Below are 20,987 nucleotides of genomic sequence, written 5' to 3'. Positions count from 1 at the left end.
CACAGGATATCCGTGTATTTTTTTCTTTTCCTTTTCTTTGAAGCCCATTTTTCTAGTGTGCAGTTATTTTTTTTCTTATTGATTACTAGAAGTTCATTACATATTTTTGAAATGGATTCTTTCTTTGTTATTTGTGTGGCAGATATGTTCTCTCAGTTTTTGGTTTGTCTTTTCACTTTCTTTATGATATAGTTTTGGTATTTGCAGAGGTGGAGAGAAACCTGGGTATTTAAATGCCTTCTGAGGCAAAGTCTTCTGCTAGATCCCTGGGTTGGTCTGTTTCACCATCTTATCTTAGCCCACTTCCTGGTAGCATTTGACCTAAATGTCTTGGTCCTACTTCCTGTGCCCTCAGAGACTGGCCTGGACCCTTTGTGACTGCATTTATGACCCAGTGCCAGACTTTGAATATCACCATCCCCAAGAGCCTACTTGCCAAACTAGAGATGAAAATGTCCACATTCCAAACACATATGTGTAGGCAATATGGAACCTTCAAGTTGACCATGAAAAACCTACAGCATGGACTCATGGTCATCTGGATTTCTTTGAATAATAGACAAGTGACTCCACATCTCCTCCCATTATCTAAGCCTCTTCCAATCTGTTTCCAAAATATGGTTGAATTTTAATATACAAAGTGGCTAAAAAGTTCAAGTGTTTCTTAACTATTAACTCTATATGTGTATATATGTATATGTGCATATGTTTATATACATTTGTTTACTCTCTGTCTGCATTTCAGAATCCATTGTAATGTGATAGGAACTACAGAAGATAAGGCCATTAGGGAACTACACATGATGGCTCTACGGATTAGGTACCATTTTGCTTCAGGATGGAAGACTGACTTACAAACAACACTTTAATGCCTAGATGTTACTTAGTATTATAGCCAGTTTGGATAAACTATCTCAAATCACAATGTGATCTTAGAGCAGCAGACAAGGGTGAAATCCTGATCTGTGGCTATGAGATGGGACTCATTGGCTTTAGTTATGGATTGGTTAAGAGACATCAGATTTTTAAAAATTAATACGCTAGAAGCAATCAGAGAGCTCTAGTTCAGTCTCTGGATTATAATTGTCATAAGGGAGCTCAGAGAAGAGAATGTGTCAGCATAAAGAAGTAGAATTCAAACCCATGTCTAATTGACCCCAAAGGCCTTTACTGTGATTTCCTACAAAGCTGCCTTTATCTGCAAGTCAAACCTCCTTATTTCCTCAGTTCTGCATGGAATAAACACACACACACACACACACACACACACACACACACACACACACCATTCTTTCTATAGGGCTTCTAATTAGTGACAAGTGATATTATTATTAGTAGTAGTAACATAAACATACAGACCTGACATGGGGCTCCTTCCATTTACTGATCCTGGCCCACATTCCCCTTGCCTCTTTCCCTGACCATCTCCCACTCTCCTTCTAGGCCTCATCTGAAAACCATTTCCTCAGGAAGGCCTTTGCTGGGCCCCTCGGTCCCAGCAGATTCACTTACTTTAGGTTCTCTTGGCATCATATATTTGGCCTTTCCTAACCCACATCATCCTTGTAATCACTTGATTATTGTCTGTCTTTCCTTTGCAAATAGCAGAGAGCAAGTCTGTCTTGAGCCTGTATCCCCAGGGCCTAGATCAGTGAGTGGAACACAGCAGGTGCAGAAGTAACATGTGTTCAATGAAAGAATGAGTGAATGAGTGCCCGAGGGCCAAGACTAAATGCAGAAACAGAGTCTCCTGATTTCCAGGGTCAGCATGTTCTTTCCCATCCACTGAACTCATGGCAAGACTCCAGGCTCTTCCTCGGGATACCCAGAGGATCTCACCATCTTTCCCTCCCATGTGAATGTCTGTCCCTTTCACAATGCTTTTCTAGGTAAAGTTCCCTAGTATTTATTGCCTATATCGGGCCATGCCTTATGCTTGGATTGAGGAGCAAGGGGTGTGAAAACCACTCTTGAAGTGCTTATTGTTTTAATAGGGTGAAGTAGAATACAGACTCCAGAGCCAGACTGCTTGTGCTCAAACTTCAGCTCTCTAATTTCCCAGCAATAAGAACTTGAGCAAGCTATTCAATTTCTCTGTCTCAGTTTCTTTATCTTTAAAGTACAGATAATAGCAGTATGTATCTCATAGCATTGCCATGAAGATTAAACAATGTTTGTAAAGCACTTAGAATAATGCCTGGCTTATGGTAAACACTATTTAAGTGTCAAGTATTATTATTACTGTTTTTGTTTTACAAATAAGTCTTGGATAGAAGTTTAATTTTGGGAAAGTGCTTTTTCTCTAGCAAATAGTTAGGGAAACAAAAACTGGTGTAATTTGCTGTTCACCTGTCTCCATCCTTACTGGCTGGGGGACCTTGGGCAAGTTTCTTACCCTGTCTTACCCTCACTTTCCTCATCAGCATCATGGAAATGGTAATAATTCCTGCCCCACAGGCTTTTGTAAAAGTTAAAATAGGAAGTAAAACACTCAGCACTTCCTGACACGATTAAAACTCAGTAAATGGTAGCTGTCAACAAAAGTTATACCTCAAGGAATGGGAGTATTTCCCAGGTATTGGGCAAATTGGACCACTATCAGTTCTTCCTCCCTGAAGTGTTCTTCAGAAAACCAGTGGTCTTCCCTCATGCCAAAAGAAATACCCATAAATTCAGCACTAATGCTTGCTCCTATAGGCAAAAAGGCTTAGCTGGTTTCCTGTTGATCTAGCTCTTCAATAGATTTCAAATGAGTTGAGCATTTTACTGTTTTACAAGGTATTTCACTAGGAATCATGTGATGAAGATAGTGATGAATTTGACTTCCCTCCTTCAGGTGAATTAGAAGGGAGAAGAGACTCGTAAATGGGTCAAAGGCCAAAAGAGGATACGAAAGAAAATGTAATTTCTAGCAATTTTATATAAATGGAATCATACAATATGCACTGTGTGTGTGTCTTCTTTAACTGTGCATTTTATTTTCAAGGTTCACCCATGTTGTAGCATGTATCAGTATCATGTTTTTTATTGCTCAGTAGTATTTTGTTGTATGGATATACCATGGGTCTTGGGATGAAGATGGAGATTAACTGTAAGCAGGCATGAGGAATATTAATGGGGTGATGAAATTGTTCTAAAATTGAATTATGGTGATGGTTGCACAACTTAGTAAATTTATTCAAAATCATTAAATTACACACTTAGATACATTTTACGGTATATAAATTACAGCTCAATAAAATCATTAATAAAAAAATTGAACGCAAAGAGAACTTACAGAGGGGAGGTCATTTTGGGGCTCTGGATACTAAGAAAGGCTTCCTAGAAGAGGTGCCATGCACAATGGGCTTGATAAATTGAACTGGTCTGAGTGCCAAATAATGCCTATGAATTCCTGATATGATCCCTTCATAGGACATCTCATTTGATTCCAAGAACAACTCTGTTTTACAGATGGGATAGCCTAGACCTAGATGTCAAGTGACTTACTTACAGCTATCCAGCTAGCACGTGGTGAAATGTAGCCTGGGACCCATACCTCTCTAGCATCAAAGTCCATGCCTGTGACCACTGTAGCATCCTGCCTCTGGCCGCTGCTCTCAAATCACAGGGAATATGGGGATGTGCTGGTTTTGTGAACAATCTATCATAATCTTGTTTGCTAAAAGACAACCTAATTTGCCACCATCTAAGTGAATTTAAACCTCATGGAAAGGCAGCATAATAAAAACACCCTCCTAATAGTGCGCCTGCTTAAGGCAAATGAATTGCTCAGATATGACAATTGCATTCTCAAAGTGCACGAAAACTGGAGGATACATTGTGCTATAACAATGATTTCAATTATGTCTTAACCTTCAGCATGATGATGTGACATTATATTCCTCTGTCACTGACTGCCTCTGCACTCTTACTTTATTTCTCTTGTTAAATATGAGCTTTGTTGTGCTCCATCGATCTCTGCACATATTCTGCTGTTTACAACTTTGATAATCTTTGTGTAATCTGCAGAAGTAATTGGATTCCTACAAACGTGGCTGAATTTTCAGCACCACTGAGATGGGGAAAATATGGGCAATCCAAAACAGTGAAAGCCCTCAAAATTCAGAAACCTCTTTTGTTCTCTAGTTAAAGTTGACCTTTTCTCTCAGGTTTGAACGGTTATGTCCTAATAAGTTTGGATGCTGTAACAGAAAAGACGTGGTCCCTTTAAATGAAGCAAGGCTGTAAAAGTCACAGTTCTGTGGGCCCTTAGATTCCATCACTACTGTGGCTGGTTATTGTCTCATTCAAGAAAATAAGGGTGAAGGAGCTCTCATCTGTTAGAAAAACATCACTCTCTTCTGGACACACACACACAACCTTGGAGTCCATAGTTTATGCTACTTTTATACAATAATTTTTACTTTTTTCCATCAACAGAGGTACATGAAGGGAAAATGGCTAGTGGCAAAGGTTTTTACCTTGACTTCCACTTGCTAGCTGGGTGACCCTGGGCAAAGTAACCTCTCTGTGCCTTAGTTCCCCATGTTTAAAATGGGAGATAATAATAACATCTACATTACAGAGTTGTTAGGAAAATGCATTAATTAATTCATAAAATGCTTAGAGCATTGGCATAAAGTGAGTATTATGTGCTGTTAACTAAATAAAAGGAGAAAAATGACACATGGGTACCATTTTGCTGATAAACGATGGAAAATGGTATTTTTATATTATGCTCAGAAAAGTACTACCTTGAAAGGAAGGAAGCCACATCAAGGATGGTGACCTCTGAGCCTGGGTGACAGAGGAGCAACAGTGAAGAAGAGATCATAAATGACAGTGTCCTTAACAGCCAGGACGCTACCTGCAAGACCCAGGAGTGTCCCACGTCAGTGTCCCATTGTGAATGAATTATTTTTACTCCTTTTAAGTATGTGAAGAGTGTGAGCTTATAATTTGTTCTTGCCATAGCAATATTTTTTAGATAAACATTTTAAAGGCTCAACAGTAGGAGATTATTGGAGCTAATTAAATTAAATCCATTTAATAAAAGTAATTAAAAGAATGATATAACTCTTCCAGCATTGCTATGGAAAGATGTTAATAACATTGCTATGAGTCCATTTTTTGAAAAGAAATATTTAGGAAAATGTACAGATGGACATATGACAAGTTGTAGATTTGTTTGAGCTGTAAAATGATGGGTGATTTTTTTTTCTTTCTTTATATATTCCTTTCTTTATATTTTCCTTTCTTTATATTTTCCCTTTTTTGTATATTTCTTTTTATGGATGTGGGGGAAACACATCATCACTTTGTTTTTATGAAAAGCCTTAGTCCCTTTTAAATTTATGACAATTGCTATGCCATTCTCTCCACTGTCTCCACATCTGACCTTTAGACATTTGCTGTGATGAGTAAAGACTTTGACATCTTAGTCATGGTCTTCAGTGTCACACCAATTACTACCATCATTATGGGACTTCAACATGCCAAGCAGGTCCTCAGCCACCATCTTGGTCTCTCAAGGCCCTTGGCTCCCTTAGAGTTAACAATGATGTCTTTTGTATCTCACCACTTCAGCCAGCCACGCCCACTCAAAGCCACTCCCTACATGGCCAACATTACAAACTGCTCCTCTCCAGAATCCCTGATTCAAAACCTCATGGTGACTACCACCTTCTATCCCTCCATCAATTTATGGGATATATCTGCTTGGATACCTCACAGATACCTCCAGTTTGAAATGACTGAAACTGAGAGGAATCAGATGTACACCCATAGATTTAAATTTTAATCAAGTTTGCTGATGTCAGAAATTGGGGCTTCCATGCTGTGAGTGATTTGAGGGCTATAGGAGACTAGGAGGACTCATGCCAAAGTACGGGACACAGATGTCAATAGCTCTTCATGGATCAGGGAATTTTATTAATCTGTAAAATGTTGACATTCCTAAATAGGCAGCTAAACTTGGGGTGGTTGTACACAACCATATCTACCTATTTGGGGATGATCAATATTCTTGTGTCTATTTTTTAAAATTTTCTTTTGAAACAGTTATAACATCTGCCCATTCCCTCATGAGTTGAATAGAATATTTTAAAGCATACTTATTTTATATCTGTATGCCTGTCATGATTTTAACTTGTTTGAAAATACCCTTCAACTCTTTTGGAACTCATGACAAGGTGCCCAGTGGATTCACCTACCAGAGCCAGGTAAACATCACTGACAGAGAAAATACCTCATGCATGGTTCATCCCAGCAGTGTCTTTTGTTGTTGCTGTTGGCTCTCCTTAGTTGAATTCAAATCACCAACAGAACTTTGTTGACTCTGTTTTTCTAAATTTAATTTTCCTCTGTACTAATTTTCTATTTCCGTTTTGTTGCTGTTGTTGTTCACTTATAGTTGATAAATTATTCCCTATTGTTGGCAGCCCTGGTTAGAAACTTATTTTTGCAGTCCAACCATTGGAGATCTCTATAAATGAGTTAATGGTTTGGAAAAATCTAGTCTATATTGTGTGAGAGACAACAGAAAATCTAGTTTGTCAATTTTTTGTTTCTCCTTTTTTTTTTTTTTTTAGTTCAAATAAATTAAGAATTTCATGCCTTCCAGGAGTAGAACAGCTATTTGATATCTGGACCAGTGAGTTTTTCTGTTTCTATGTTGATTCTTAATCCATTGACTCCATTGAAGTTGTAGAGTTGAAACCATGAGAGCTATTTCTCTATTTCTATATGTTTATGTGTCTGAAATTCAGAAATGCTTTCACCTCTGATTGAGTGACCTATGTTTTCCTACCTTTGGATAGTATTAATATGTTAGAGCATAAAGTCTCTTAAAGAAGTTTTATTCTGATTAGCATATATAGATAGATTATGCTATAGAAATTTAACATCTTAAAATTTCCATGAAAATAAAGACATTGAATTACAGATATTTTAAATACTATTTAATGCTAGATCAAAAAACCCCTTCATAAAACCATTTTAATAATTCAAATTCACATTATTTAGGTAAATCTTTGTCAAACAAAACAAGATTAGTTTCTGTGGTTTAATAAAAGACAACTATGTCTTCTTTGGGTGATCGGTGTTAAATATAAGTATACATTTTAAAAAATTGGGGGATGTTTTTCCTAAATTTATACATGTATACTGAATACACAGGTTAGCATTACTTCTAGTTATTGTTTAACATTATGAAAAATATAAATTTAGGTTTAACCAAATTGAATCATTGTCCTGATGAATTTGCATTTCTATAGCAATAAGATTTTTGCTTCATGTATTTGGGGGATTTGTTTTTAAGTGCATATATATTTATAGTTTTCATATATCCTGGATGGACTGACCCTTTTATCAATACATAATGTCCTTCTTTTCCTCTTGAAACACTTTTTGAGTTAAAGTCTGTTTTGTGTGATATTATTATAGCCACCCAGGTCTCTTTTGGTTACTAGGTGAAATATATTTTTTCATCCTTTTACTTTTAACCTATCTGTGTCTTTAGAAGCAAATCAAGTCTCTTGCATAGACATAGATGTCATGACATGACATAGATGTCATGTTCTTTAAAAAAATTCATTCTGCCAATCTCTGCTTTTTAACTTGACATTTTAATCCATTGACACATAATATAATTACTGATAAGAAGGGACTTCTGCCATTTTTCTATTTCTTTTCTTAAGGTCTTATTTTTTTTCCTTTAATTCCTCTGTTTCTGTCTTATTTTTTGATTAGTTGAATTTTTTTTTACTAATGTACCATTTGATTCCCTTCTCTTTTCTTTTTCTGTATATATGTTAGATTTTTTCTTAGCAGTAACCTCGGAGGTTACAATTCACATCTTAAATTTATAACACTTAAGCTTGAATGCCAACTTACTTTCGATAGTATACAATACTTCTGCTCCTTTACAGCTTTAGTTTCCTTACGTTGTTATTGTCTAAAATACACTTCATAAATTGTGTGAAAATCAACATGTATGTATAATTGTTGCTTTAAGTTTTTGTCTTTAAAACATATAAGGAACATTATTTATTTTTATCATCTTATTCTACTATCTTTTAATTATCTTCAGTAGGGTCAACAGATAATTAAAAGATAATCAAAATTAAAGACTTTCATTCTTCAAAAGACATTGTGAAGATAACGCAAAAATCAGCCATAGAGTAGAATAATATATTTGTAGATGACTTACCTAATAAAAAATATGCATGTAGAATATATATATTTTTAAAGACTCTCAAAATTTAATGATAAGAAAACAAGCAATTCAATAAAAAAAGACAAAATATTTGAATATACATTCACCAAAGAAGACAAAAGATGGCATGTAAGCACTAAAAAAGATTCTCAAAATAGTTAGTCATTAGGAAAATGTGATGAGATGCCCCAATGATAGAGTGCTACACACCTATTAAAATGGTTTTAAAAAACCGAAAATGCCAGTGCTGGTGAAGTGAGAAGCAATGGAACACTCATATACTGCTAGTGGAAAGGCAAAACAGAAGAGCCATTTTACAAAAAAGTTACAAGTTTTTTATAATGTTAATCATATAGTTACTGTACAGGTTAGTAGTTCCACTCCTATGTATTTTCCAAGTGAAACGAAAATTTCTGTTCATGCACACACATACACAAAAGCCTCTATGAGAATATTTACAATGGTCTACTTTGTAATTGCACAAAATTGGAAAAAACCCAGATGTCTTTCAGATTCATGTACAGATAAATGTATAGATAAACTGTGGTCAATCTGTCCAGTGGAATATTACTCAGGAATGAAAAGGAATGAGCTACTGATGCATGTAACAGCACAGATGAATCCCAAATTCATTATGCCAAATGAAAAGAAGCCAAAATCAAAGACCACATCTTAAATGATTCCATTTATACATTCTGGAAAAAGGCAAAACTATAAGGACAGAAAAAAAGACTTGTGGTTGTTAGAGGCTATGGGTGGGGGAACCATATGCTATAAAAACACACAGTGAAACCTGGGGGAGTGATGAACTGTTTCATATCTTGATTGTGCTGGTGATTACATGGCTGTATACATTTATCCACACTCAAAGAACTGCATAATAAATAGGTTGAATTTTACAGTATGTAACAATATGTTAATCAAAAAATGAAAATAATACTGAGGAGTGTTCCATCTGTTTAACTAGTTAAATATTCAAAGTAATTCTATGCTGAAAATATTATAACTATTCCCATTTTGCAGTTGTAGAAATTGAGGCAAGGAGAAGTCAGTGCAGCCATTAATTAGGACACGGACTCCAGAGCTTTGTTCTTAATCACTAGGATTAACCATCGAACAGATTCTCGTAAGTCTGTTGCAGCCACTATTTTATGGATGTCCTAAATTCCTAAGGATCAGAATTCCACAGCTCCTCTCCAGTGTACAATCTCCCAATTACTACAATACCTAAATAGTGATTGCATTAAAAAAGGGGGAGAGTAGAATAGATTTGAAGGGCTTTAATTCCAAACCATGGGGGAAATTTATGACATAAATTATTTCCCCCAAAGTAGCAAATCTTTCTTAATTACTGAATTGTTTTTGCCACTCAAATCTAATGCTGAGGAGTGCTAACTTCACATGTTTTTTTTGTTGTTTGAACACTTTCCTTTTTTTTTCTCCTTCTGTGTTAATCATAACCGATCAATGACGGCAATAAATATGGGTATAAATAGCTGTATTGATCCCATTGTTTAAAATACAGCAAATTCCCTCTGAGAAGTCTGGGAAATGTGTTCTCCTCCATTTATGTGTTGTAGTATACAGCCTTCTTCAGTACTTACAAACCCAAACCCACACAAAGTAGCAGCAAGTCTCACAGAGGAAGGTTCTCACCCTCAAGTTCTCCCCAACAAATCCCAGTCCACTAATTAGAGATCTGGTTCATCCACTAGCAATCACAGGTTAGAGAGCTGGCAGAACACAAAAATCTGATGTTCTATTACATGCAAAGGGGTGATTTCATTTTGTCTCCCAGAATGCAGATTCAAAAAAAAAAAAGATTATTTTTCTATCAATATATGAAAATCATCCAAGGAGTTATTTTATAGAGCTTGGCATTCTTATGTAATTGAAAGAGCACTGGCTTTTCCCCTTCAACTTCTAGGAACATTTTATCTTATTTGGGAATTTAACATAACTACCAATTCAGGGAGATATGGACTTTGCATTTGCTTAAATGGAAGGTGAATTGATTGGTGGAATAACTCTGCTTGTCTCTGCAAAATTTACATAGATGATAAAATATATTCATTGTGGAAAATACAGAAAAGTATTCAGAATATGAAAATTATCTACAGTCTTACCCCACAGATAGAAAGTTTTTTACAAAATTAAGGTCATAGAATATGTTATATATTCTGTCTCTCACTCAGATTATTTTGCTTAATGTAATGTCTTATGTATTCTGTCATGAATCTTTCTAAAGATTCTTCTACAACATGATTTTAACGACTTCTTAATATTTCATTGTATGGCCATATCCTATCATGAATATTTATTTATGTTTTTGTAATTTATCACTATTGTAAATAATGTTGTAGTAACATCACATGTGTTTTCTGAGTATTTCTTTTGGATAAATTCCTGGAAGTAGAATTACTAAGAGAGAGAATATAAACATTTTTATAAAACCTTTTAACACACTTGCCAAATTACCCTCAAAAAAGAGGTATAATTTATCCTCCTACCATCAGTGAACAGAAGTATTATCTCACCACACCCTTGAAAATAGGAGGCATTCCATATGTAATTTTATTCTTTGTCAATTTTATAAATGAATAATGGCATTTCATTATTTTAATTTGCATCTATTTGATTACAAAATAGGCTGATTCTTTTAGGCCTATATGATCCATATGTATTTTTTCACTTGCGAATGTCAATTTATGTCCCTTGCTTCTTTTTTATTCAACATTCCCCCCTTTTTTTTCCTTATAGATATACTAAAGTTACTTAAATATCAAATATATTAGCTTTGGAGAAAAAACTGATGATATGAACGTGCATAGAAAACATTCTGGTAGCATAAACCCAAACCATTACTGATGGTTCTTCTGTCTCTGGGGATTTAAGCTGCAAGAGAAAAGTGCTGGTTTTTCTCAGTTTGCCTCCCCAGCCTGACCTGTTATCCACCCTTTCCTGTTTGACTCTGTGCCCCAAGAGGCTGACCTCTATGCACTTGATTGCTAGGGCAAACTTGACCTCTGTTTTACAGTTGGTTTTGGCTATTGAACATCCATGACAGTAGATCAGAGGGCAAAAGGAGAGAGGGCGTGGTTATTTTTATACCCTCCCCACCTGCCTGCCTCCCTTGCTGTGATTCTGGTAGAACAAGCACATCTCTGTGGTCACAGCTGCTGTCAGACGGCCTGCTTCCATAGATCCAGCTGCTGATCAAGAAATGCCAGCTCTTCTCTTACAGCGACAGTCAGCCTGGGCTGGCAATAACTCCCTGCTGCTGTCCACATCTCTGATATTTCACCTTCATGTAACTCTCTTTATTTAAACCCCTTGAGTAGGTTGTCTCCTTCCTTCCAGGACCCTGTGTCACACAGGAGGTGATTAGCTTTTCACTCTAAATACTTCTGTAGTGTCTGTTGATTTCATTTTTTCACAATGATTATGCATTAATTTTGCAATTAGCTAAAATTTCTTTTACATTTTTCCCCGGGCCACTTGGATTGGCTCTTCTGTAATTTAATAAGCATTGTCCATTTTCCTGTTGAGTTATTGGCCTCTATATTGTTAGGTTGCAAGAGTTCTTGGACTATTACAGATCTCTAGCCATTGCATATTTTCTCTATTATAAATGTTCCCCAAATCTATCATTCGTCTTTTGATTTTGTTTAAAATATGTTTCAGCATACAAACATAAAATTACATTCAGTCAAGTTGCCTGTATATTCTTTGGTAGCCTCTGGGTATGCTGTCCCAATTAATAAAGGTCCATTATCCTAAAAATTAATATATGTAGTCTCCTCGATTGTTTTCTAATACTTTGTGTTTTATTTACAGTCTGTCTATTCTCCAGTTGATAGACATTTAAGTTGTTTCCAATTCTTGGCTATTTTAAATAATGTTGCTAAGAATATTTCTGTACAACTGTTTGTACGGACATAAATTAATTTTTGTATATGATGTGAAGTAGGGGTTCAGACTTATTCACAGTCAGGAAAATTAAAATTAATGCAACAACAAAATATCACTTTGCTCTCAATAGTTTGGCCAAAAAAAAAAGAAAAAGAATTATAAAATTTATTCCTGGTGGGCATAAGGAGAAAATTGTTGTCTCAAAAGTTACTGGAGGCGGTATAAACTTTTATAGTTTTTTTGGAAAGTAAAATGGCAATATCTCTTAAAATTAAAACTACGCATGCTGTCTACCCAGCAATTCCACTTTTGGGAATTCAACTCGTAGTAATAAAAGCATCAATACATTAGGGCACATATACCAAGATGTTAATAGCACCATTGCTTGTAGTAGCAAAAATAAATGCCCATGACAAGGGAGAGTTGAAGAATCTATATAAAAGAATATTTTTCAGCCACTTAAAAGAATGAATTACAGCTGTAACAGTCAGAAGGATTTCTACAAGGTATTTTTGAGTAAGAAAAGAAAGGTAAAGAAATGTGTTTCATATGATACCATTTTTATTAAGCTAATATTTAGAAGGGGTGGGTGGGTGTGTGTGAAAATTTAAAGTTACTTGGAAATGAAGGACAGAGAAGGACTTACAGCTATTTTGTTAGCACAGATTAATTGGTCACGAGATTTGGAAGTATGGCAAGAAAAACACTACACTAGAAAATTAAAACTCCCCACTTAAGTGATTTCTTTTTTGTTTATTTCAGTAAGGAAAACCTGTTCCTCTACTTACAACACTTCTGATGCCAAATGTGTGGGTTTTCCACGCCAAGCAATTCAATTCTCTGCAGAAACAACTGGGTGTCCTACAATTTAATTCAATTCTGACACTAATTACCTAAGTTGGCACAGACCCTACAAGTTAAAGTCTCAGTCCCAAGACTGCCCCCCACTTCAGATACCAATCACAAGTAGATGGCCCCCAGGTTACCCACACTTTTGTCTGACTTAGCTACAAATTGGGGGTGCCCAGGACCTCCTCCTCAGGTTTGGGAATTTGCTATAACAGCTCACAGAACTCAGGAAAACACTTTACTTACTATTACTACAAAGGATACAGATGAGTAGCCAAATGAAGAGGTGCATAGGGCAAGGTCCAGAAGGGTGCTGAGCTCAGGAGCTTCTGTCCCCCTGTAGTTGGGTGCACCAGCCTCCTGGGATGTGGATGCGATCACCAACTGGAAGCTCCTGAACCCTGCTGTTTAGGGTTTTTATAGAAGTTCAATTATGTAGGCATAATAGATCAAATCACTGGCCATTGGTGATTAACTCAGTCTCCAGCCCCTTTCCCCTCTTTGGAGGTTGTGAGGTGGGGCTGAAAGTTCCAAACCTCTAATCACGTGGTTGGTTCTCCTGGCAACCAGCTCCCATCCTCTGGGAGTCACGTCATTAGCATAAACTCAGGTATGGCTGAAAGGAGCTTTTTTTTTTTTTAACTGAAACATAGTTGATTGTACATATCTGTAGGGTACAGCATTGAATATCAATACCTATGTACGATATGTGATGTTCCAATCAGGATAATTATTGTATTCAACATTATACAATGTTATTGATTTTCATGGCCCTTTACCAATTCCTCCCCTTCCCCCTCCCCCTCCCTCTTTCCACCTCTGGTAACTTCAGTTCTGTTCTCTTCTTTTGAAAGTTCAATGTATTATTGTGATTGTTGTATCTATCTTTCTTTTTTTTTCATTTATTTATTTTATTTACTTATATTTTAGCTCCACTTACAAGTGAAGACATGCAGTATTTCTCTTTCTGTGCCTGGCTTATTTCACTTAAAATAATTTTCTTCAAGCTCATCCATGTTGCTGCAAATGGCAATATTTCATGCTTTTTTATGGCAGAGAGTAGTATTCCATTGTGTAAATATACCACATTTTCCTTCTCCACTCATCTGATGATGGACATTTAGGTTGGTTCCAACTCTTGGCTATTGTAAATAGAGCTGCAATAAACATGGGAGTACAGGTTTCCCATCGACATGATGATTTCCATTTCTTTGGGTATATACCCAGCAGTGGAATTGCTGGATTTTATGGCAGTTCTATCTGTAATTGTCTGAGGAACCTCCATACCATTTTCCACAATGGCTGCACCAATTTACAGTCCCACCAACAATGTAGGAAGGTTCCCCTTTCTCCACATCCTCTCCAACAACTGTTGGCCACTCGTATATCTTCCTTTGAGAAATGCCTACCCAGCTTCTTTGCTCATTTTTTAATTGGGTTATTATTATTATTTTTTTTACTGTTAAGTTGTTTGAGTGCGTTGTATATTCTGGATATTAATGGAAAGCAGGTTGTTACAAATAACGAAAGATGCTTCTCTCACTCCTATCACTGAAAAGATTCCAAGGGTTTTAGGAGCTCTGTGCCAGAGGAAGGCCAAATATATATCTCTTACTATAGATATATATATAATACATTATATATTATTATATATTTATATACAATATATATTTATATAAATTTAACATATATAATTATATATATTTAATAATATACATGTATAAATATACATCTCTTATTATATGACAACAAATATTTGCCTATCTATGTACAAATAAATTAGAAAAAAGGCTAGATCTATAACTATTGACTTATAAAGATGCCCATGATAGATTGTCAAGCACAAAGGCCAAATTTCGTAGTAATGTGTAAGTAAACAGCAAAGAAAACCCCTGTTATATGTATACATACATGTATGCTGAGGTATAATTGTACAACACAGAAGAAAAGTAGGATACTTTTCTGTAGGAACTGTTCGTATGGGGGGGGAGGGGAGTAAAGCAGAGAGGGGAATAAAGGGGGTGGGGTAACAGGGAAGGCATGGCTTTGCATACATACAACTTCATATTTTGTATTATTTCAATCAAAATATTTTTGTAATCTGAAAAACATAATTTTAAAAAAAAACATAGGAAAAAAGGGGGAAAAGCCCTATGATAGGACAATTCCAAAGGGTTTAGGAAAGTAGATATCATCATTGCCTGGGGAAGCAGAAAAGACCTAACAGGGGAGACTATCTGAAACAGACCTTGGAAAGATATAAAAAAAATTCCTCAGGTAAAGAAGTAAGCAAAAGTCATTCCAGGTAGAATAAACAGCATGTGCAAAGGCATGAAGATATGAAAAAAAGTGGCTTAAAAATTAAATGAGACTGGAAAGAAAGTAATTTACCACTGTATCATGGATTTTTATACTGCAGCTTGGGGTATCCCAAACTCTGCACCATTGGCATTTAGGGCCGGATAACACTTTGTTGTGAAAGGGTATCCTGTACTTGGTAGGATGTCTAGCAGTGTCCCCATTAGATGTCAGTAAGAACTGCCCTCCTCCTGCCCTCCCCCTCTGCCAGTTGTGAAAACCAAAAATATCTCCAGACCTTGTTAAATGTTACCTTCCAGACAAAATCCTCCCTTCACCTCCTTGAGAACCACTGCTATGGTTAATAGGAAGAAAACAGGTTTTTTAAAAGCAGTTGAGCAACTGGATCCACATAGGTTCTTAGAATGACATCTGGGGGGGTTTGTTTTGTTTTGTTTGTTTGTTTGTTTACTAATTTATTTATTTATTATGAATATTCATGAGATAGAAAACTGATTGTCATTCCTCATGCCCATAATGTGAGGGCCAGATTCATACTGGCAGCATACCCATTACCAGAAATTACTTTTGTACCCCGTGACCCCACTCAATTATCCCCAACCTCCCTCCCCCTCTCCCTTTAACCCCCATTCCACTTTGTAGCCGGTAGAATGCTCTCTCCCTCTGCAAGACCAACTCACTACTGTGGTCTTTCTTTCCTTCCTTCTTTCTCTCTTAGCTCCCACATAAAAGTGAGTACATGAGAACGACCTTTTTGATAAGAGACAGATTGGAAAGGGAGACACTGGAGGCAGGGGCACAGCTAGGAAGGCTGCGACAGGGCTCTAGGTAAGGAGTGGGAATAGCTCAAACATAGGCATGTGCTGCAGACACAGAGGATGTTCTCCCTCTTAAATTCATCTACTTCCTGAGAAGTACCCTTCCTCAGAAGGGCTCTGCCTACTTCCCCTGTCTCCTGTCTGTCCGTTTCTAGGTCACAGCTGAAGTTTCTCTAAAAAATCAGCTGATAAACACAAATTAATATGAAGAAAAGGCATAACAAATTTTATTATTTTAGAGTACTGGGAGGGGGCAAGGCATGGGGGAATTGCAAGAGGGTAATTTCTCAATCTTCTCTTGGGGTACAGAGCTTATATGCCCCTCTTCATAGGGAAAGGGGAGATGGGGGGTGTGATTCTGGGGTGGGGGGGTGTGATAGGCCTGAAGGACATACAATGGCCTGGGACAAAGTCTATCTGGCCCACAGAGCAGGCAATGACTGGTAAGTGATTCTCTTCAAAATACTGAATGGGACTGAAATAGAAGACAGTGGTCTGTGATAAATGTTAGTTCAGATGTACTGACAGACTCTGGTCTTCCTTTGTGGGATATGAGTTAAGTTAATGAAAACTTAGGGAAAGGACCAAAAGTAATTGTCTTCTTCTTTGGCAGGTCTGGACTTTAGGCAGATAAGGGAATATCTTCATTTTGTGCTTTGGAAAGTGGCAGAGGATTGGGAGACAGGAGGGATGGGGAGGTCAGAGACCTTGATGCTCTCTCTCTTTCTAGCATATCAGAGCACTATATTTTGGGGTAACAGGCTCAGAGTCCCAACAGATTCGATAGGACAGACTAGCATAAGCAGAAGTATGGCTATGCTAACTTAATAATTGTATAAGCAATCAAAAAAGAGAGAGCCGGAATGTTAGAATGTCTCAATAACAGAATTAATCAGTATATTAATAGAAGAGACACTTAAATAAGAGGGAACCCTGTGCGATCTGTGGTGGAAGGAAAATAACTCTTGGTTCATGAGGAAGTCTTCTGCCAGAGAACACAAAACTCTGATTGAATTCACTGTTTGACATATTTTCTTTGGCCCCCAAATCATTGCTCTCTTGCCTAAAAGAGTTAACAGTAATCGTAAATTATTTATTGTAAAGTTTATAATAGCAATTTAAACAATTAAAAATAAGATAAAAATATTGACTTCTGCCTTCTCTTGACATGGATTGCTGAAGAAGAAACTAAGATTTAACGAAGTCAAGTGAACTGGGTTGCTGCAGAGGCTATAAGACTGCACGTCTGTGAGTAGGCAGGGGTCTGACTTTTATTCACCATAAAGCCAACACAGGGTTTACAAAGAAAAAACTAACTGTGGAGACTACCTGCAGGTGAAGATGCAGGTGTTATGCCCGAATGGGGTGGTTGGACCTGCAGTTCATTAGGTCTGGGGAAGGCAAGGGTCTGATGCTCAAAGAAGACCTCCTAGAAGGAGGAGTCGCACCAAAGTTGTGGTGTCTGCATATCCACACTGAGGAGCTGATCTTCTCCAGAACTCTGGCTTCCCAAGAGTGGCCATTGGGACTGTGTCATGGGTGAGCCTGTCTAGGTTCTGTTGAATGCTCATCATTGCATGGCAGGTGTGCCTGCTAAGGTGTCTCACACTCAATGTTTTATGAATTAAAGAGAAGACCAGTAATCACTCTTTCCTCTCAATTCCTATAAAAAAGCAAACAAAGCATGCATTGACTTTTTTTTGTTTGTTTTTGTTTTTGCTAGTTCAATATTTAATGTTACATGTTAAACAACGGGATTTTACAATTCACCAGTCCTTCACTTACAGGGAATTAAGCAATAAAAATTCATTCTTCTCCCAAATGCTGAGAGCTGAGGCTATGCACCAACAAGCGAGGAAAACTATTGAGTGATTCGGTCAGCACATTGATTTCTTGTTTTTTCAAATATCTATTTCTTTGCAATATGTGAGGACTCCTTAATAGACCTCAAGAGTTCTTTTCTCTGAATTCCTGTAACTTATTGCCTTCTTTTCTCTTCTCTTCCAGCATGAAACTCGGGAGACTATTTGTGTCCATGTTACTAAATCCTTTAGGCTAGGAGCAGGTACGTCACTGCGTGACGTCTCTTGTGTTACAGAATTCCCAAATAGAGCTTATAAAAATGAAACACGCGGTTGCAAAAAAGAGCTTCTTTTGGTCTTCACAATACTATTATTTCCTGATAATAATCTGATCTCTGTTTATAGATGAGGAAAATGAGCCACTTAGAGTTTCTATCTATAGTGGTAGAGCTCAGGTCTAGAGCTCACAGCCCCTCCAGCCCATTAACAAACCCTTCCCACGCAGGTCTACAAGCTAGGTAACAGGAAAAAGGTCCTTTGAGCTGTGGTGAAGAAAGAACAGTCTTTATTTAGCACACACACGTCTGAGAGCTAGGCAGTCCAAAGAGAAACTGCGCAGCTGCCAGCAAAGTAAACATGCTCTATTTTTAGAGGCAAGCTCTGCCAACCAGCAGTTCAGAGCTGCTGCTTCACACACTGAAGAACACACAAGAATAGCAACAAGCCAAAAGGATACATGGACATGCATGTGCACTAGCTCCACCCCTCCACAACTTGTTTACACAGAATGTGCTGCATCACCCCCACCCAACCGGACCTGAGGTGAGGGAGCCTGACTAAACTACTCTATTTTCCTCACAACATCATCCTAAGGTCATTCAGGTAGTGAGCAACAGCTAGAAATTGAACCAAATGCTCTGAATCCAGTCCTCGACCTTAACCTTCATGCTGTGTTTCCTGTCTGATATTTACCTGTTATTCTCCAGAAAGATTTTCTGCCTTTGGTCAATTCCCATCCAACACTACTTATTTTTTTTTTAAATAAAGGAATTTATTTATTTTTACTGGAAATGTATTGATTATACATATTTATGAGGTATAGAGTTATATTTCAATACATGTCTACAATGTGTAATGGTCAAATCATATTCACCATGGCAAAAATTTACCCTTTCTTCAAGATGGAAAGATTTGAGCTCCTCTCTTCTATCCACTTGAAAGCATGCAATAAATTATTGTTAATTATAGATGCCTAGCTATACACTACCAGAATTTATTTTTCCTATCTAGCCATAATTTCGTGTGCATTAACCAACCTTCCCCTATCCTCCCTCTCCCCCCATTTCCCAGACACTAGTAACCATAGTTCTACTCTCCATTTCCAAAATTTCAACATATTTTTTTAGCTTCCACATATGAGTGAGAACATGCAGTATTTATCTTTCCATGCCTGACTTATTTCACTTAACATAATGACTTCCAGGCTAATTCACATTGCCAAAAATGACAGAATTTCATTATCTTCATGGATGAGCAGTATACCATTGTGTGTGTATACCACATTTTATTTATCCATTCATTTGTTGTTGGACAACAAGTTTGATTCCATATCTTGGCTATTGGGAATAGTGCTGTAATGCACATGGGGTGCAGATATCTCTTTGATATACTAACTTCCTTTTGTTTGGATAAGTACCCAGCAGTGGGATTACTGGATCATATGATAGTTCTATTTTTAGTTTTTTGAGGACTCTGTATATTGTTTTCTATAATGGCTGTACTAACTTACATTCCCACCAACAGTGTATAAGAGTTTCCTTTACTCTGTATCCTCACAGGCATTTGTTATTTTTTGTCTTTTTGATAATAGCCATTCTAACTGGGGTGAGATGATTCTCATGGTGATTTTCGTTTGCATTTCCCTGATGATTAGTGATGTTAGGCATTTTTTTCATATACCTGTTGGCCAATTGTATGTCTTCTTTTGAGAAATGTTTATTCAGGTCATTTTCCCATTTTAAAAATCAGATCATTATTATTATTTTTTTCTGTTGAGTTGTTTAAATTCCTTGTATAGTTTGGATATGAATCCCATGTTGGAAGGATACTTTGCAAATATTTTCTCCCATTCTGCTGGTTGCCTCAACACTCTGTTGATTGTTTCTTTTGCTATACAGAAACTTCTTAGTTTGATGTAACCTCATATGTCTATTTTTGTTTTTGTTGCCTGTACTTTAGAAGTCTTCCCCATAAAATTTTTGCCTAAGGGACATGTGGAAGTGTTTATTTTGTCTTTTCTTCTAATAGTTTTATGGTTTTATGTCTCACATTTAAGTCTTTAATCCATTTTGACTATATTTTGGTATATAGTGAGAGATGGGTTCTAGTTCCTTTCTTCTGCATATGGATCTCCAGTTTTCTCAGCATCATTTTTTGAAGAGGCTGTTCTTTATTCAATGTATGTTCTTGGTGCCTTTGTCAAAAATCTCTTGGCTGTATATCCATGTGTCTGTATTTTGTCAGTCCCATGCTGTTCTGAGCACTATAGGTTTGTAATATATTTTGAAGTCAGGTGGTGTAATGCCTCCAGTTTTGTTCTTTTTGCTCAGGATTGCTTTATCTATTTGGAGTCTTTTGTGGTTCTATATACATTTTAGGATTTTTTTCCTATTTCTGTGAGGAATATCACTTATTTTCATAGGGATTGCACTGAATCTGGTGATTGCTTTGGGTGGTATGGCCATTTTTATAATACTAATTCTTCCAATTCATGAATAAAAATCTCTTTTCATTTTTTTTTTGTGTGTGTCCTCTTTAATTTCTTTCATCAGTGTTTTGTAGTTTCATTGTAGAAATCTTCACATCCTTAGATTTATTCCTAGGTATTTGCAGGGGCGGTGGGGGTGGGGGGGAAGCTATTGTAAATGGGATTGCTTTCTTGATTTTATTCCCAGCTAGTTCATTATTAGCATATGAAAACACTACTGATTTTTTTATGTTTATTTTGTGCCCTGCAACTTTACTGAATGTGTTGATAAGTTCTAAGGGTTTTTCAGTGGAGTCTTTAGGTTTTTCTATATATAAGATCAT

Source organism: Cynocephalus volans, chromosome 6 (genome assembly GCF_027409185.1).
Source record: "Cynocephalus volans isolate mCynVol1 chromosome 6, mCynVol1.pri, whole genome shotgun sequence".
In the NCBI taxonomy this organism is placed as follows: domain Eukaryota; kingdom Metazoa; phylum Chordata; class Mammalia; order Dermoptera; family Cynocephalidae; genus Cynocephalus; species Cynocephalus volans.
The sequence above is the reverse complement of the archived record's forward strand: the minus strand, read 5'-3'. Positions refer to the sequence as shown.